Source organism: Pteropus medius, unplaced genomic scaffold (genome assembly GCF_902729225.1).
Source record: "Pteropus medius unplaced genomic scaffold, Ma_sr-lr_union100, whole genome shotgun sequence".
In the NCBI taxonomy this organism is placed as follows: Eukaryota; Metazoa; Chordata; class Mammalia; order Chiroptera; family Pteropodidae; genus Pteropus; species Pteropus medius.
This window is the reverse complement of record NW_024355008.1, coordinates 10,856,694-10,874,625: the sequence shown is the minus strand read 5'-3', so window position 1 is coordinate 10,874,625 and position 17,932 is coordinate 10,856,694.

Genomic DNA, 17,932 nt, shown 5'->3' with positions numbered 1-17,932 from the left:
ACACAAGCTTTATGGTGGGGAAAGGATAAAACTGTAAACATCTATACTGACAGTAGATATGCCTTTGCAACGGCACATGTACATGGAGCCCTGTACAAGGAAAGAAGACTATTGACATCAGGGGGAAAAGAAATTAAGAACAAGGAGCAGATTTTGGCTCTTTTGGAGGCTATCTGGCTACCTAAGAAAGTGGCTATTATCCATTGCCCCGGCCATCAAAAAGGGGAAGGAGCGGTAGAAAAAGGAAACCGCTTGGCAGATAAAACAGCAAAGGAAGTAGCCAGAAAACCAGTGGGGACTAACGTCATAATTGGTCCCCTTCTTGTGCCCCACTTGGTACAGGCTCCAAACTATAGCCCCCAAGATATAGAGTTGGGGAAGCAACTGCATGGGAAGTTTGAACATGGGCGGCTTTGGATTCCAGATGGAAGGCCGGTCCTCCCTGCTGCGCTTGGTAACACCTTAATTAGCCAGATACATAATGCTACCCATCTTGGAGGAACTAAGTTAATTGAACTGCTAAAAAGAGACTATTATATTCCTGGACTAACCTCAAAGGCTCGGGATGTGAGTGCACGATGCCCAATATGTGCACAGGTCAACTCTCACCCCATCCCAAAGGAAAATATCGGCACTCGATTAAGAGGACAAGCTCCTGGAGAGCATTGGGAAGTGGACTTTACAGAAGTTGCTCCTGGCACTTTTGGATTTAAATATCTTCTGGTATTTATTGACACCTATTCTGGATGGACTGAGGCCTTCCCCACAAAGAAGGCAACTGCACAAGTAGTAGCTAAGAAATTAATTACAGAAATAGTGCCTCGATTTGGCTTGCCCTTATCATTGGGGTCCGACAATGGCCCGGCATTCATTGCCCAAACAAGTCAAATGTTAGCTAAGGTATTAGGGATTAATTGGAAATTACATTGTATTTACAGACCTCAGAGTTCAGGACAAGTAGAAAGGATGAATAGAACACTTAAGGAAACTTTAACTAAATTTAAGGTGGAAACTGGGGAGAATTGGGTGAGCCTTCTTCCTTTTGCTTTGTTACGGGCCCGGTGTACTCCATATATTATGGGAATTTCCCCTTATGAAATAATGTTTGGGAGACCTCCCCCTTTACTCCCTAAAATTGGAATTGAAAAGGTTACAATGAGTAATAATACAAGTCTCCTTAAGTCTCTACAGGCCTTGCAACAAACCCAAAATCAAGTCAAGGGCTTGATTAAAGCTGCTAGACCGACTCCGGGGACATCACAACCTCACCCACATCATCCAGGCGATTGGGTGTGGATAAAGAAGATCCAGCCTGCTAGCCTAGAGCCCCGGTGGGATGGTCCGTTTCCAGTAATCCTGACCACACCAACGGCTGTCAAAGTTGCAGGAAAAAGACATTGGATTCACCATACCCGCCTTAAGACAGCTCAACCTCCCCCGGAGACAGAGAAATGGAAGGCAACACCCACAGAAGATCCACTCAAGATAAGACTCTCGCGGGAATGATTATAATTGGGTTAATTGTTATCAATAATGTAAAAGGGAACCCTCATCAACCTCAACAGGCTAAATGGGAATTAATTAAATCAGAAACAGGCATTCCCACATTAGTAAACCAGACTATGTACCAGCCTACATTTCATGTGGATTTGTGTGATATATTAGGAAAGAAATTTAATTTTATAAGTGATGCTAATTTTTTATCTGGCCCCTGATATGGTTGTGGCAGGGAGGACAAAGAAAGAGGTATTATAAGTTTGCTAATGACAGTAACTCAAATGCTACAAAGGATTGTTGGTTTTGTCTGAAACCTGCCCCACCTTATTATGTAGGACTTGGTGTCATTGCTAACCTTGGCATAGATCAAACTGCTATTAGGAATGTAACATCTCCGAATGTTACTATTTGCCCTTGGGGAACCAAAAACCCATCTGTAACGTTGGGAAATTTACAAGGAAAGGGAACTTGTGTGTATACTAACACTTATAGAGTTGATAAATCTAGGTATAAAAAAAATTGTAAATCATCTATTTTAGTAAATAGCACCTCTTCTACTTATTTAGCAGCCCCTAGTGGCACTTGGTTTGCTTGTAATACTGGTTTAACTCCCTGTATTAATCTTAACTATTAGAAAAATAATACTGGATTTTGTGTGCTGGTTCATGTTATACCTCAGGTGTATATGATGAGCGGACAAGAAGGAAGACAAGCAATAGATTTGTGGGGAGGATATAACTATCCTCGGCGTAAGCGAGCAGTTCCACTGCTTGTGCCGCTCCTAGCTGGCCTAGGAGTGGCAGGATCAGCTGCAATTGGGACTGCTGCTTTGGTTACAGGGAACCAAGGTATAGCCTGGCTCACAAAGCAGATTAATGACGATTTAAGCACTCTAGAGAAATCAATTAATCATCTTGAAACATCTCTTAATTCTTTAGCTGAAGTAGTACTGCAGAATAGAAGAGGTTTAGACCTCTTATTTCTTAAGCAAGGAGGTTTGTGTGTAGCACTAGGAGAAACTTGCTGCTTTTATGTTAATCATTCTGGAATTATTAGGGATAGTTTAGCATTAATTAGACAAAGAGTAAAAGACAGAAATGAGAAGTTAAAACAAGGAAGCAACTGGTATGAATCTTGGTTTAATGGAAACTCTTGGTTAACCACGTTATTGTCGGCTATAGCAGGACCATTGATAATTCTGCTGTTATTACTGACCTTTGGGCCATGCTTGATCAAATGGGTTAAGAGTTTAATCCAATCCAATATAACTGGGGCAAAGATTTTAATTTTAGGAGCGTCAGCCCCGACCCATTGGCCAGAAATCCCGACTTCTGACTCGAAGATTGAGTCATTCTAAAGAAAACCAGTGGGGAATGTAATGGCCTGCTGAAATGTGAAAGGGTTAAAGAATAATTAAAACCTGAAACTGGACAAAGGAAGTCCATAACTTAGGCCTAGGTTTCTGGAACCCCTAACCACACTCTGTTAATCATGAAACTTGTAACAATGAGCTCATACGCTAACTGCCAATTTTAGCCTGTGTAACCCTGCTTGCTTGCGTGGCATGAAAAATAATCAATTGTATATAAGCTGAAAATTACTGTTTGGCCATCGCCCATGGGAACACTGGCTATTGTCCATGGGAACATAGGCAATCACCCATAGGAACATAACATTCTAACACAAGCTTTCTGCTTCTGTACTTCCCGCTTGCACACCTGACCAGTGGGTTGACAGGTAGTGAATAGGAGAAAGATGGACCTTTGTGTTTAAGACAGAATGAGGAATGGGATTTGGGGCTTAAAAACCTTGTATCTTGGCATTTCGAGGCTGCTCCTTTGCAAGGACAGCCGCCGGCTAATAAACTGTCTCCTGGTTAAGAGCACTCAAGTTGGGTCTGGTTATTCTGGACACAACACATGTTCACAATAAGTTTTAGTAATTTCTTTGGTTATCATTTCTTCTTGAATCCCATACCTTCTCACGTGTATACATCCTTGGGAAATTCTTGCAATAAGAGTTTTAGTAGTAAATATCTGAGTTCTTTCATGTATAAAATATTTTAATTTCATCTTCATAATTTGGCTAAGATTGTGCAAACAACAACAACAAAAAGATTTCTATGAAAATTAACCTCACAGGGTGATCTGATTATAAATTCCTAACTGGGTAGGTCATGGTGGGTAGTCACTCCCCAGATATATAACTTTTTAGTAAAATGTTTATCATTGCTTTAAGCAAGCCCGGTCTACTGTTTCTGTATATCTAGGTTAACACCCCTTTGAAATAAACCATAATTGCCCTCAAGAGAGCACATAATCTTGTTACCTATCCTGTCATCCAATCCCCACCTTGCTTTTTCCCAGCTCATGTAATCTTCCTTAAATTACCTTCTTAATCTCAAATGCATAAAAAAAGTTGCAAAACTGTGATTCTCTGTAGCATTTGAAATCTTGCTTTCCAGCATATGTTCTCGATCTGGCTCAAATAAACTCATAAAAATTCTCTACAGGTTTGGATGTTTCTTTTTTTTTTAATTATTTAAAAATTTTTAAAGTATAGTTGGCATATATTATATTTCTTTGAGGTGTACTGTTGTAGCTGCCAGCCCCCGATAGACACATGGACCACCAGAAATCAGTGAGTTATAGGAAACGCACTCTTTATTCAGCCAGCTGGGTCTGCCAGGGGTATGCAGACCCCAAATTAAGCAGCCCTGAAATGTAGAGGCACAAGGTTTTTAAGCCCTAAACCCCATTCTTCATCCTGTTTGAACACACAAGTCTATTTTTCTTCTTTTTACTAACTGTCAACCCACAGGTCGGTTGTGCAAGCAGGGGGTGCAGAAGTAGAAAGCTTATTGTTAGAGCGTTATGTTCCCATGGGCAATAGTCAAACAGCAATTTTCCAGCCAGCACAGTACAACATAGCAATTAGACATTTATATAACTTACGAAGTGATCACCATGATACATAGTTATTAGAATATATTATTGACGATATTCCTTAGGCTATACTTTGCATCCCTATGACTAACAATATGCACTTCTTAACCCCCTCCTCTTTTTCACCTACCCCACCAACCCACCCTCCATCTGGCAATCCTCAGAATGTTCTCTGAATCTATGTTTGTTTATTTTATTCTTTAGATTCCACACATAAGTAAAATCATATGGCATTTGTCTTTCTCTGCCTGACTTATGCCACTCAGTAATTTTCCAGCCAGCACAAGGAAGTTTTCCATCATTATTTCTTCAAACTGGTTTTCAATTCCTTGCTCTCACGCTTCTACTTCTGGTACCCCTATGATGCCAACAACACTTGATGTTGTCCCAGAGGCTCTTTAAATTTTTCTCAATTTTTTGAATTCTCTTTTCTTGTTGCTGTTCTGATCGAGTATTTTTTGCTACCTTATTTTCTAAATCATCGATTTGATCCTCTACGTTATCGAATCTACTGCTGATTACCTTTAATGTATTCTTCATTTCAGTTATTGTGGTATGTCCCTTGTATGGGTTGTGTGTGCCCTCCTATTGTAATTGAGCCTTGGTCACTGTTTGCATGTCAATGTGAGAGATTGACCCTTGGGTTGATTGGTTGTGAAGACTGGCCTGTAAAGAACTGAAACTACGGAGCAGGATTCACTTTATCAGAGCTTTGATGCCTACCCAGTCTGCCCTTTGGGTGTGTCATCCTCTGATACAGCCCTGATTGATGCTCCGGCTCAAGTTGAAACTGCCCACCATGAGTTCTGGCCCCAGAGCTTCCTGGGAAGGTCCCTGCTACAGGCTAAGTTCAGCCGCAGCCTAAGTTCAGCTGGAGCCTGTGTACAACCCAGGCCACTTGGCGAGAATCATCAAGTAATCTACAGATGACTGCCACCTGTGCTGCGTTTGGGGTTCAGCAAGAGGTACAGTTCTTGCTGAGGCCAAATACTGCTTGTTCAGGTTTTGTGAATCTTTGAGAGATTTTAGGAAAGTCCACAGTATGAGCCAAGATGGGCCATTTGTATGAAAAAAGCCATTGGAGGTGGGTTGGGTATGCATGAAAGAGCAGGACGAACAGGTTTAGCCAGGTTAATGGAGACTCAGATATGGCAGACGTCTGTGTCTGCATGCTAGAAGAGTGAAGGGCTAAACAAAGAAACAATGAATTTTTCTAGCACTTCTATATGGGAGAAAACTGCCTCTCTATCCCTCACTCTGAAGCCAGACAATTCAGTTCTTCCCTGTATATCTTTGGCACTTTCTGAGCAGCTGCCGCAGTGTTGGAGCTCAGAGCAAATGAGTCTGTCAGTGAGTAATTCTGTGTATGAGACTTTTAAGAGGAACATCTATGACTCCAGCTGCCCTCCAGCTCACTCAGCTACACTCCCCACTGGTTTTTACAGCCAGAGGTTGTGGGGACTTCTCTTCCTGGTACTGAAATCCTAGGCCATGGAGTTTGGTATGGGCACGGGACACCCTTGCTCCTCTGCAGGTGAGATATCCTTTTTGATTTTTGACCACCACATGTGGTTGTGAGACCAGACTATTTTGCAACTTCTCCCCTCCTACCAGTCTTGTGGTGGCTTTTTATGTATATCTCCAGTTGTAGGACTTCTGTTCATCCAGACTTCAGCAACTTCCAATGATGGCTGTTCTGTATTTTAGTTTTAATTTTGATGTGGTTGTGAGAGGAGGCAAGCACAGTGTCTACTTGCTACACCATCTTCACTGGGAGTCCTGTTTGGATGTTTCTTACATCGACAATGAAATTCTAGGATTGAATTTACTTTTCCTTGAAACTTTGAAGATTTTTTTTTTATTATCTTATTGCCTCTGAAGACTTATTATTAGAAGACTTATTAGAAGACTGATGTCAATTGACTCTTATTGAGTTGTAGATAATTTTTGTTGTTGTCCTGATGAAGCTTGTAGGGTTTGTCCTCATAATTTTTAGTTTTCTGAAATTATATTATAGATGATGTGGTTTAATTGTTTTCTTGATTTGCTTTTAGTAGGACTTTTAATCTCATGACTCATGTTTTTCTGTTTAGGGTAATTATCTTCTATCACTTTTAAAAAATATTATCTCTCTTCCATTTTGTCTATTCTTACTTTTGGGGATACTATGAAATGGCTATTGAATTCTGGATCTATTCTCCAAGGTCTTTTAAGTTTTCTTTTATATCTTACCTTTCCAAGTTTCTTTGGATCTTTTTGGAGGGCCTTCTTTTGTTCACTCTTCTAGCTTACTACATCAAGCTTCAGCTGCGTGTGCTCTACTTTTCAGACTATCTCGTGAGGTTTTCATTTCAACAACCAATTTTTTAAATTTCCATGATCTATAACTTATTGTTTTTATGACTGTAATAGTTTTTTCATCTCTCTTGAGGATACTAATTATGCTTAAAGAAATACTCTATTTAGCTTACTTTATTAACTTGATTTCTCCATTGCAGTTTCTTCCATTCACTGAGCTTACTTTCTCTCTCTCTCTCTCTCTCTCTCTCTCTCTCTCTCTCTCTCTCTCTCACTCTCTCTCTCTCTCTCTCTCTCTGTCTCATGTGTTGGTTTCCTCAAGTATCTCATTATTATGGATTGTTCACTCTTATTTTTAATGGAGATTTTATTTTTGATTATCTGATTGCATTTGTGTAGTCTGCAGGACACTATTTCACTAAAAGCATGGGGGAAAAAAGCATGGCATGCTGACAGGATGGCATCTCAGTGTGTATTTTTTCTGAATGTGAGTACTTATCATTTTTCATAGGCACCATAGTCACATGCACATTGTGCATTGTCCATTGTCCATTCCTTCTAACCTAATCTTTCTCACTCCTTCTATTGTAAGCAATCGCTCCTATCATGTGACCGTTTAGCAGGGTAGGGTTTATCAACTTCAGCTGCTTCTACTGGTCACCATGTTTATTGCCTCTGATACCCATCATTCTCCAGGTATGGCATTTCTTGGCACCAAATCCCATATTTTCAATAATTTAAGCATAGATTTTAGGTTGTGGATTTTATTTAATTCAAGCCATAGAATTTTTGTCTTATAAAAGTTCATCTTCTAGTTCCCTTAGACAGAGTGTACCTTTTTCTTTTCAAGTGCAGTAATGATATTGCTCACACACTTATACACATACTATGTGTGTTTATGTTTCCCATTGCTGCTGTAACAAATGACAAAGAACTTGAAGTCTTAAAACAATAGAAATTTTTTTCTCACAATTCTGGAGGCCAGTGAAATTGACTTCACTGGCCAATATCAAGATATCAGAAAGGCTATGCTTTCTCTGGAGGCTCTAGGGGCAAGCTGGTCTTTGATTCTTCCAGCTTCCATTGGCTCCCAGCAATCCTTGATTTGTGAGAGTATCACTCTAATCTCTACTTCTATGGTTACATTGCCTCCTTTTCTTCTGTATGTATCAAATTTCCTTTTGCCTCTCTCTTACAAAGATACATGTGATTGCATTTAGGGCCCAACTGCATAATCCAGGATAATCTCCCTATCTCAAAATCTTTAACTTAATCATATGTACAAAGATCCTTTTTTCAAATAAGGTAATATTTACAGATTCTAGGGATTAGTACCTGATATCTTTGGGGGTAATTTTTAGACTACCACTGTATACATGTGCTTCCCCATGGATAATTGTGTATATATACATACACACACATATACAAACACACACACAAACATATATACATATATATGTATATATACATATATATACTCATACATAGAAGGATAAAATACATATATGTGTATACGTATATACTCTAGAAATTATACAATATAAAGATATAAATATGCATGCATTTATCTAGACATTCAAAAATGTTTTTTCCAGAGTTTATAACTTTTATCCTTGAGATAGTCGACTTATTCATATTAAATAATAAGGCTTTGGAAATGCTAACACACTGGAAATATGTAATAAAATTGATAAATGCAAACCATATTTCTTCTCAATTACCTTAGAAATAATGCATGTTGTGAAAGTTAAAAATTCTAAGGATCTCAGCAGCAACTTAGGCTAATTAATACACAGTAAACCATGATGGGGAGTGAAAAGCATAGCCAACTCTTTTGGCAAGGAGAACAGAACGAAGAGGAAAAACAATTTATCTTGAAAAGGGCAGGGACCCAAAACATATATTAAAGCTATGTTGCTTAACACATCCTTGGCAAAGTTCCACAATAATTTTTTTAACAGACAGTTTGCTTTGGATTTAGAAACAAAGTTATGATCAACAAGTTTGAACATAGTATATACATATAGGTGTACATAAATACACACACATGTACATTTTAATAGTCTTTTTAAATAAGTAGTTGGTCTGCAAGCCCAATGGAAAGCAACTAAAAAACAAGTGACTGGTAAAGATTAGGCCATCAGTGTTTATTTTTTATAATAGAAGAAGAGTCTGAGGGAGTGTTTTGTTTGTTTTTGGTATACAGCAAAAGGTTTTCAAGGAGGAATATCTTGTTCTTTATTGTTGTCACAGTACTTGGCATAGGTTCTGTTAACTCAATGAACATTTGTTGGAGGACTGAATCAAGTCAAAGCTCCAAGGGGATTAATGAGGGGCTTCATCTGAGTAGGAACCACATCTCTTTTATCTTATTATTTCTAGTTTCTACTATAGCAGATTCTCAAAAGATAATTGTAGACTTGGATGAAAAATAATCGAGTAAATCAGCCATTCTTTGTCATGGGACATCAGGCCATTTACAAGACAAATGGTCTCATGGTAGCTTCCAAGTTAAATTCAAGTAATTTTCTCTCTATTGTCCATATGTCTATCTTTTGTCTTTCCACGAAAGGATAACACTGATAATGCATGGAAACCAATATATATGTAGTGTCTAGTAGTTGTATTTTTATGAACATGTTCTTACTGGATTTTTACAATAACCACATGAGACAGGAATCTTGATCTTCACCTTATAGTTGAGTAACCTGAGGCTCAGAGGGGACTGGCACAAGAGCATATTCTGGAAAGCAGAAGATGGTCCTCGTCTTTGGTGACAAATAGAATATGCCAGCTTGTATAAGAAGCTATAGTGTACTTTCCTAATCCTTAAAACACCAGCTACAGCAGATAGTCAGCAGAAGTTTATTAAAAAGTTAAAAGTCAAATTTCTCAATTTAAGATGAAAGTAAGAGAAAGGAGAGATATAAGAAAATAAATATGAACAAAATAAAGTGTGATAGAGGCAATTTTGGATTTATTTTTTTTGTTTTTATGTATATAACTGATTATATGTACTTCATGGTCAAATCTCTGCAAAATGTTCCTTTGTTACTGAATGGAATTCTTTTCTAATTTTAAATTTCCTACAGAAAATGGTTTGATTATTAGTATATTAACCCAATTATGGCCTTGACTGATACTAAAAATGGTTTGATTATTAGTATATTAACCCAGTTATGGCCTTGACTACTATTTCCCCAGGCATCAAGGGAAAATATTACTAAAGGAAGTAAAAATTTTTCTCAGTTCAATTAAGTTTCCATGACCATCTTATTTATGTCAGTATTTTTACTCTTTTAGAAATGGTATACTAAATATGTTGGAACCACATGTAATCTTAACACTTTATCAGAAGTTTTGGGGTTCATAAAAAGTTAAAATAGACATCAGAGTAATTCCTTTGGCAAATGTTTAAATATTCAAAATTTGTGTGTGATCAACCTACGACCAAATCCGTTCTAACCATACACTGAATTTAGCTCAGTAGAATGACTCATTTTCACCATATGAACTACTAAATTAAAAACATTAATTGTGTTTAGTTTGTATTTTTATTAATCGGTTCAAAGAAAAATTGAGTATCTAATATGTGAAAGTACTGTGGTTGGACTGGGGACAAGAAAGGACTAAGACAGAGGCCCTTTTCTTAAAGATTTTGTTTACGTGGGAAAAGAGTACGATTTCTAGATTTAGCAAATAAAAATACATGCCATATAATTAAATTTGAATGTCAGATAAGTAGATTTTTAGTGTAAGTATGTTCATGTAGTATTTGGAACACATTAAACACTTTTCTTTTGTTGATTTGAAGTTCAAATTTAACTGAGAGTCGAGTATTTTGTTTGACAACCCTAGAAGAGAGACCAGGAAAATATAGTTTATGATACTTAACAGTAAATGCTAAACTTGGTTCAGTCCAGAGAGTAGTAGAAATATGTAATTCTCTGTGGATTGGAGATTTTATTTTTAGTTCTCCATATATGCTGTGAGAGAATGTGACCTTTTTCTAAAATTTGACCTGGTCAACAGATAAATGTCCTCGCAGGAGAGCAGAATCTTATGTAAAAATCGTGCATTTATAACATAAATATGCACGAAAATTCTTCAGTCATAGCAAGATTGACTGCAATGAAAAAACCATCAAACTATCACAACCATATGAGAAGTGATTTTTGAGAATGAAGCCTGTTACAAATGTCTCCTTAATGTGTTTCAGCATGGCAACCATGGAGGACAAGCATGCCTTACTATTCTAAGAAAATAGGAAGATCTAAATGTTTTCCAGAGGGAGCGAATTGCTGTGGCAGAAGACCTAGGCCTTGACCTTTTATGGATTGTATTCAGAGAAGAAATATTAAAGCCAGAAGATCAATTGGACTTAGCCCATGCCTCTCATGCTACAAACAAGAGAACCATGGCCAGCCAGGGTTAAGAGGCACAGTGACCACTGTAGAAACAAGTATTTTTCTATCATATATTTTAATACTTCCTCCCCCACAGCAGACAATTCATTAATGTGGATAAAAATCATGAAGAAACTTTGAATGACTTTTGTAAAGTTGTAGAAGAAATGAAAAGAGAGAAACTATAAATAAGGGGAAGGATGAAAAACTGACACTAGGAAGATAAATCTATTTTGTTTTAAATTAATGCACATTTGAAAAGACAAAAATTTTGTAGTAGTTCTGCTTACCCTATCTCTTGTCTTTGTTTTTAAGCACTTAAAATTATGAGGGTTTATTGAAAAAGGAAATGTAACTGTCTTTCTACACTAGAGAATTTGTCAGGGGACATAGGAGATTAACTTAGGAGATTTTGAAAATATACAAAAAAGAATTTAAAATAAATGTGTTATCTGTATTTTAGCCTAATGTAAAAAAAATAGGAATTACTGTCATTGACTCCATGGAAATCTTGTATGGCTTATTTCTGTATTTTTTGTTTGCTTGTTTATTTATTTTTCTTGTTTCCCTCAGCTGTAACTGCATATGTTCTGAACTCCAGCACTATCTTGACTTAGAAATGCTTCAGGAATCCTGGAGACACGTAAGAAATCTGATGCCCTTGATTCTTGTTCATTAGTAGGTTATTTGGTTTTATTTTTTCCCTCTCTCTCTGGTATTCAGATCTTCCATGGGAATATGCATGGGTTTTCATTCACTGACTGTCCTTGGCATTCAGTGATACCTTTCAGTGTCATCTTTCACCCTTCATATGTGAGAAATTATCTTCTATTTTATTTGTGTGTGTCATTTCCTCCTGTGATCATTTCTTTCCGTCAATTCATTATTTTTAAAACTTCTTTTAGTCTGCTGTTGGACCTCCTGAACTGATTCTGTATTTATTTCACATTTCCCTTAGATTTTCTATCTCTTTTTTCCTTCTTTTTTCCAGAGATTTCCTAGGTTTTATTTTTTAATCTTTTTATTGATTCTGTTTTGTTTTGTTGGTTAATCATACTTTTAATTTCTAAGAGGTCTTTCAGGATAACTGGTTTTTCTTTTTTCACAGTCTCTTATGCTTGGTTTATGTAAATAATAACCTCTCAAAACTCTACAGATACTAACTAGAATTGTGTCTGTTTCTTAAGTTGCTTTTTGTTTCTTAAATGATTTCTCTTTCTTCTAAGTTAAATGATTAGAGTTTTATTTTTGTTTTTAACTCAATCTTTCCTCATGTTTCAAAATTCCTCAAATAGCGGGCAGTGATTCATGACTCTTGGGTACTCTGGGGATGTAGATAAGGCTTATTAACTGATAATTTTCACACTGTGACAGCAAGAAGAGAGCAGGCCAGTTATGTTTCAGGATCCCCAGTGCCCACACATAGAGGTCTTTGCTCTGGAGAAATGTCCAAGTACTCTGCTTAAGGTAATCTCAGATCATTTATTTAATTTCCTTATGGAAGGATCCTTTTTTGTTGTTATTGTTGTTTGTTTCTTTGTTTGTTTGTTTTTTGTGTGAGATGTGAATAACTGGCTGCCTATGTGTCTGGGTGTGGTTGGGAAAATTAGAGAATGTAGCCTGAGGTCAACTGGCCTGGATTTAGAGTTTCGGTTAGATAACGTATGTGTCTGAATTGAGAGCCCCTCCAGAGTTCTGCCCCCAGATTTGTTGCATTCCTCTCTTCTGGAGTCATCTCTATTCTAGGCCACCTTTTCTTCATACTGCTTCATCATTTACTCCTATATTCATTATTCATAATTTTGTTAAAATCTCCTGGTTTTAAACATGTGCTCACCTTGTCTCCTATTTTGGTTGATTTATATAATGTTTTAAGCTATTTTATTATCATTTCAGTGGGACTTTTAGAGGGTAGAAGAAATAAACATGTGTGTTGTTATTCATCTTGATAGATATAGAAGTCTATCGGTAAATTTCATTGAGTCCAGAACATTTGGAAAATATCAATACAACAGTACATAAAAACTATAAAAATCTATCAATGGTTTTAAGTGATGGGTAAAATATCATGTTTTGAGTCACCTACTTAATATGAAACATTTTATATTCATGACTAAGACATAAAAATTTCACTAAATATGTCATATAAAAATATAAAGAAAGATTTTCCTGTTTTGTTTAGCATTATGCACCTACGAGTTTGTTCCCCTGCCCAACAATGTATGCCATTTCCATATAAACCTCAATTGAGTACTGGTAGAGGTTTTTTGTTTGTTTGTTTGGATTTTACAGAAATTGACAAATCGAATCTAAAATTTATATAGAAATGCAAAGGCATAAAAAATGGCCAGGGTAATACTGGAATAGAAGAAAAAATCTAGAGGTGGTACTAGATAGCAAGATCTGTTGAAAACTATAATTAATTAATTATGTCTTAATCTGTACAATTAATTATAACTTAATATATATGATATGATACAATTATATCACACAATTAACTACAGTTATTGACATTGTGGTCCTGGCTCAAACACAGATAACTGACCAATAGCACAGAATAGAGTTTAGAAACAGATTCACCTGATTTATAAAAAATGTAACATTGCAATGCAGTGAGATATGATGAGTCAGTTTGATATTCACATAGAAAAAAGTATTTATCAACTTTTTCTTCACAAAAATAAATTTTGGAACTATTAAATATCTTAATATGAGAGGTAAAACAATAAGAGTTTTAGACGTAAATATAAGAGAACATCTCTGTGACCTTGGAATAGTTCAAACTTTCTGTAAAAAGACACATAAAGAACTAACCATAGAGGAAGGCATTAATATAGTTGGTTATATTAAAATTAAGATTCATAAGAAACCACTAAAAAAGTGAAAAGCAAAAGCAACATGAAGACTGACAAATTAACAGTTCAATCTGCTATTAATCACAATGCCATACACATGAATTGACTTTTTTTTTTTTTGAGAGTAGAGTTTGAGTAAAATGACTCCAGGCAAATGTTGTGCAGGTATACTGAAAATTAAAAAGGTCTCAGAGATGGGAAACCTAGATGAGCCTGGAGGATAAGGATATGAGGAATGGAAGTAATTCCTGACTGTCACAAATGAGGTGAGAGAGAATTATTCATTCTTTCGCTAATTCACTTACATAACAAATATTTACTGAGTGCCAACTCTGTTCTGGGCATTGTTCTAGGCATTGAGAATGTAGTATTGAACAAGTCAATTAAGGTTTCTCCTTTCACAGTTCATTTATGGGGGCAAGTAGGGAGGTGGCAGGAGAAGCGTAAATTAAAAATAAATTATTTAATTAAAGAAAGAACAAAAAAGAAAAAAAAAAGGTCATGAAACTGAGATGAAGAATCAGTACATTGGACAATGGAACAGAGAAACCAGAGATCTCCTATAAATGGAGTGGTCAGGGATGGCCTTTTTGGGGGAATAGGAATTTCAGCTGTCACCTGAATGGCAAGAATGAGTTAGCCCTAGGAGCTCTGCAGGAAGAGTGTTTCTGGTAAATGGAATCAGCCTATGCAAATGTCCCAGTATCAAAAAGAGTCTGTTCAGGAACCAGATTGAAGAACAGTGTACATGAAGTATCATGACAAGGAAATAAGTTATATTAGGCGATGTCAAAGAGGTAGCTAGGGGCTGCTCAGGTAGCTTCTTGCAGACCAGAGTAAAAAGTGTGCATTTTAGTATAAGAGCAATACGAAGAGGTTAGGGTGGAATGCTACCTTACCCTTTTCATTTTTCCATAGAAGGGAAGAAATTTCTACTTCATTGCCCTGGAGAGAAGAGGATTAGAATAACAATTCTAATTCTCTGACAGTCACTTATGAACTGAATAATTCTGGAGAAGAAATTTAGATAATAATATTCATTTTTAATATTCTAGTAGACTGTGGTATATTTAGATAACAAGACATTGATATTTTGGGTGTAAAATTATTGAGATAAAAAAACATGAATGATTAACGTTTTTATACTCATACTGCACTAAAATGTTTAAGCAGACTTATTTTATTTATCAAAAAGCATTCTTCTGTACTTTCAAAATTCTCATAAACAGAAACAAAAAAAGTCAATTGACAATACAAACTTTATTATAGACAGAATTCTTATTCTAGTTCAAAGACTTTTTCAAACAAGGGGAATATGAACCTGACAAAATTGACATTGATACAAATATTAATCAGTTTCTATAGAACTAAAAAAGAACCAAAACACTTTCTCTGAAAACAACAATAATAAATACTATAGCTTGCTTTCAATATAATTATTAAAAAAATAAAGTAAAACAAAAGCTTTCAAAAAGATCTCAACCTTCTCAAACAAGAGGTGGAATAATTTAAAGGTGAATGAGCCAGAGAAAAATATTTAAGGATAGCTTATAAATATCTCTTCATTATTTCCCCTAAGCAAAAACGTATTTTTAACAGTTGGAAAATTTTTACAAAAAAAATCACTGTATGTGGCTGGTATTAGATTCATTGACACGGAATTAACCCTTTTTGTAGATGATTAAATAATAAATATTATGTTTTCATAAATTTATTTTATGCAGCATTTAGTATTTCAAGTAACTACTTTATGAAATTTTATCTGGTATTAGTTTGTGTAGAATTAAATATATTTAACATTTATAGTTGTTTTACTGAGATGATTTACAGATAACATTGTATAAGTCTAAAGTATACAGCATGTTGATCTGCTACATTTTTATAATGCAATATGATCACCACCTTAGCTAACACCTCTTTCAGGTCACATAATTATCATTTCTGTGGTGAAAAATTTTAAGACCTAGTCTCAGCAATTTTAAAGTATATAACACAGTATTGTTCACTATAATCACTATGCTGTATATTAGATCTTCAAAACTTATTCACCTTCTAGTTGTAATTTTGTGCCCTTTAACATCTCTCTAATTCTCCACCTCTCAGCCCCTGGTAACTGCCATTCTATTCTATTTCTATGCGTTTGGCTTTTTAAATTCCACATACAAATGATATTTTACAAAATTCGTCTTCATCTGAGTCATGTCACTAAGCATGATGCCAGTACAGTCCATTTGTGTTGTCATAAATTGCAGGATTTCTTTATTTCTCATGGCCGAATAATATTCTATTGGATATATATACACATACACCTCACACCTTCTTTATCCATTCATTTGTTGACAGACACTTAGGTTATTTTCATAATTTTCATATCTTGGCTATTATAAATAATTCTGCAATAAACATGGGAGTGCAGATATCTTTTTCAACATCTCAGTTCCTTTGGTTATACACTCAGAGGTGGAATTGAGTAGTTCTATTTTATGGTAGTTCTATTTTAATATTTTAATATTTTGAGAAACCTCTATACTATTTTATATAGTGGCTGTACCTATTTTCATTCCCACCAATAGTATACAAGGATTCCCTTTTCTCCACATCTTCTTCAACATTTTTTATCTCACCTCTTTTTGATAACCATTAACAGATGTGAGGTGATAATCCCATTGTGATTTTGATTTGCATTTCCTTGACAATTAATGTAGCTGAGCATCTTTTTATGTACCTGTTGGCCACTTGTATGTCTTCTCTGTAACATTGTTAAGTTCCTCTGACCATTTTTAATTGGATTTTGTTGTTGTTGTTATTGAGTTGTATGAATTCTTTATATATGTTGGATATTAATTCTTTATCTAATATATAGTTTGCAGATTTATCTCCAATTCTGTAGGTTGTCTTTTAATTTTGTTGTTTATTTTGTTTCGTAGAAGCTTTTCAGTTTGATGTAGTCCCACTTGTTGATTTTTGCTGTTATTGCTTGTGCTTTTGGTGTTTAAAAAAAATCATTGCCTAGACCAATGTCAGGGAGCATCTTTCTTATGTTTTCTTTTAGGAGTTTTATATTATCAGGTCTTATGTTCAAGTCTTTAATCCAATTCAAGTTAATTTTTGTGAATGGTATAAGATAGGGGTCCAGTTTTATTTTTCTGTATGTGTTTATTCAGTTTTTCCAGCACCATTTGTTGAAGAGACTGTCCTTTCTTCTTGAGTGTCCTTGGCTTCCTTGTCAAGTATTAGTTGATTGTATGTACAGGAGTTTACCTCTGGGCTTTTTACTCTGTTCCGTTGGTCTATATGTCTATTTTTATGCCAGTACCATACTATTTTAGTTACTATAGCTTTGTAGTATAGTTCGAAATCAGGAAATGTGATGCTTCCAACTTTGTTCTTTCTCAGGATTTCTTTGGGTATTTGAGGACTTTGTAGGTTCATAAAAATTTTATGATTTTTTTTTCTATTTCTACACAACATGCCATTGTAATTTTAATGGCGATTGCATCAAATCTACAGATTTGGGTAGTGTGGACATTTTAATAATATTAATTCTTCTGATCTATGAACAGAGAATATCTTTGTTATTTTAACCTTCTGCTAACTTGAGCTTAGTTTGTTATTTTTCTAGTTTATTGAGGAGCAAAGTTAAGTTGTTTAATTTAGATCTTTTCATTTTCTTAATATATGCATTCATTGCTATAAACTTCCCTCTCAAAACTGCTTTTGTAGAATCCCATATGTTTTGGCGTGTTACGTTTTCATTTTCATTTGTTTTGAGTTTTTTAAAAAATTTATCTTTTGATTTCTTTTTTGGCATTTTGGTTGTTCAGGAGTGTGGAAGTTATTTTTCACGTGCTTGCATATTTTCTAGCTTTCCTCTTGTTGTCGATTTCAACTTTTATACCATTGTGGCTGGAAAAAATACGCATTATTATTT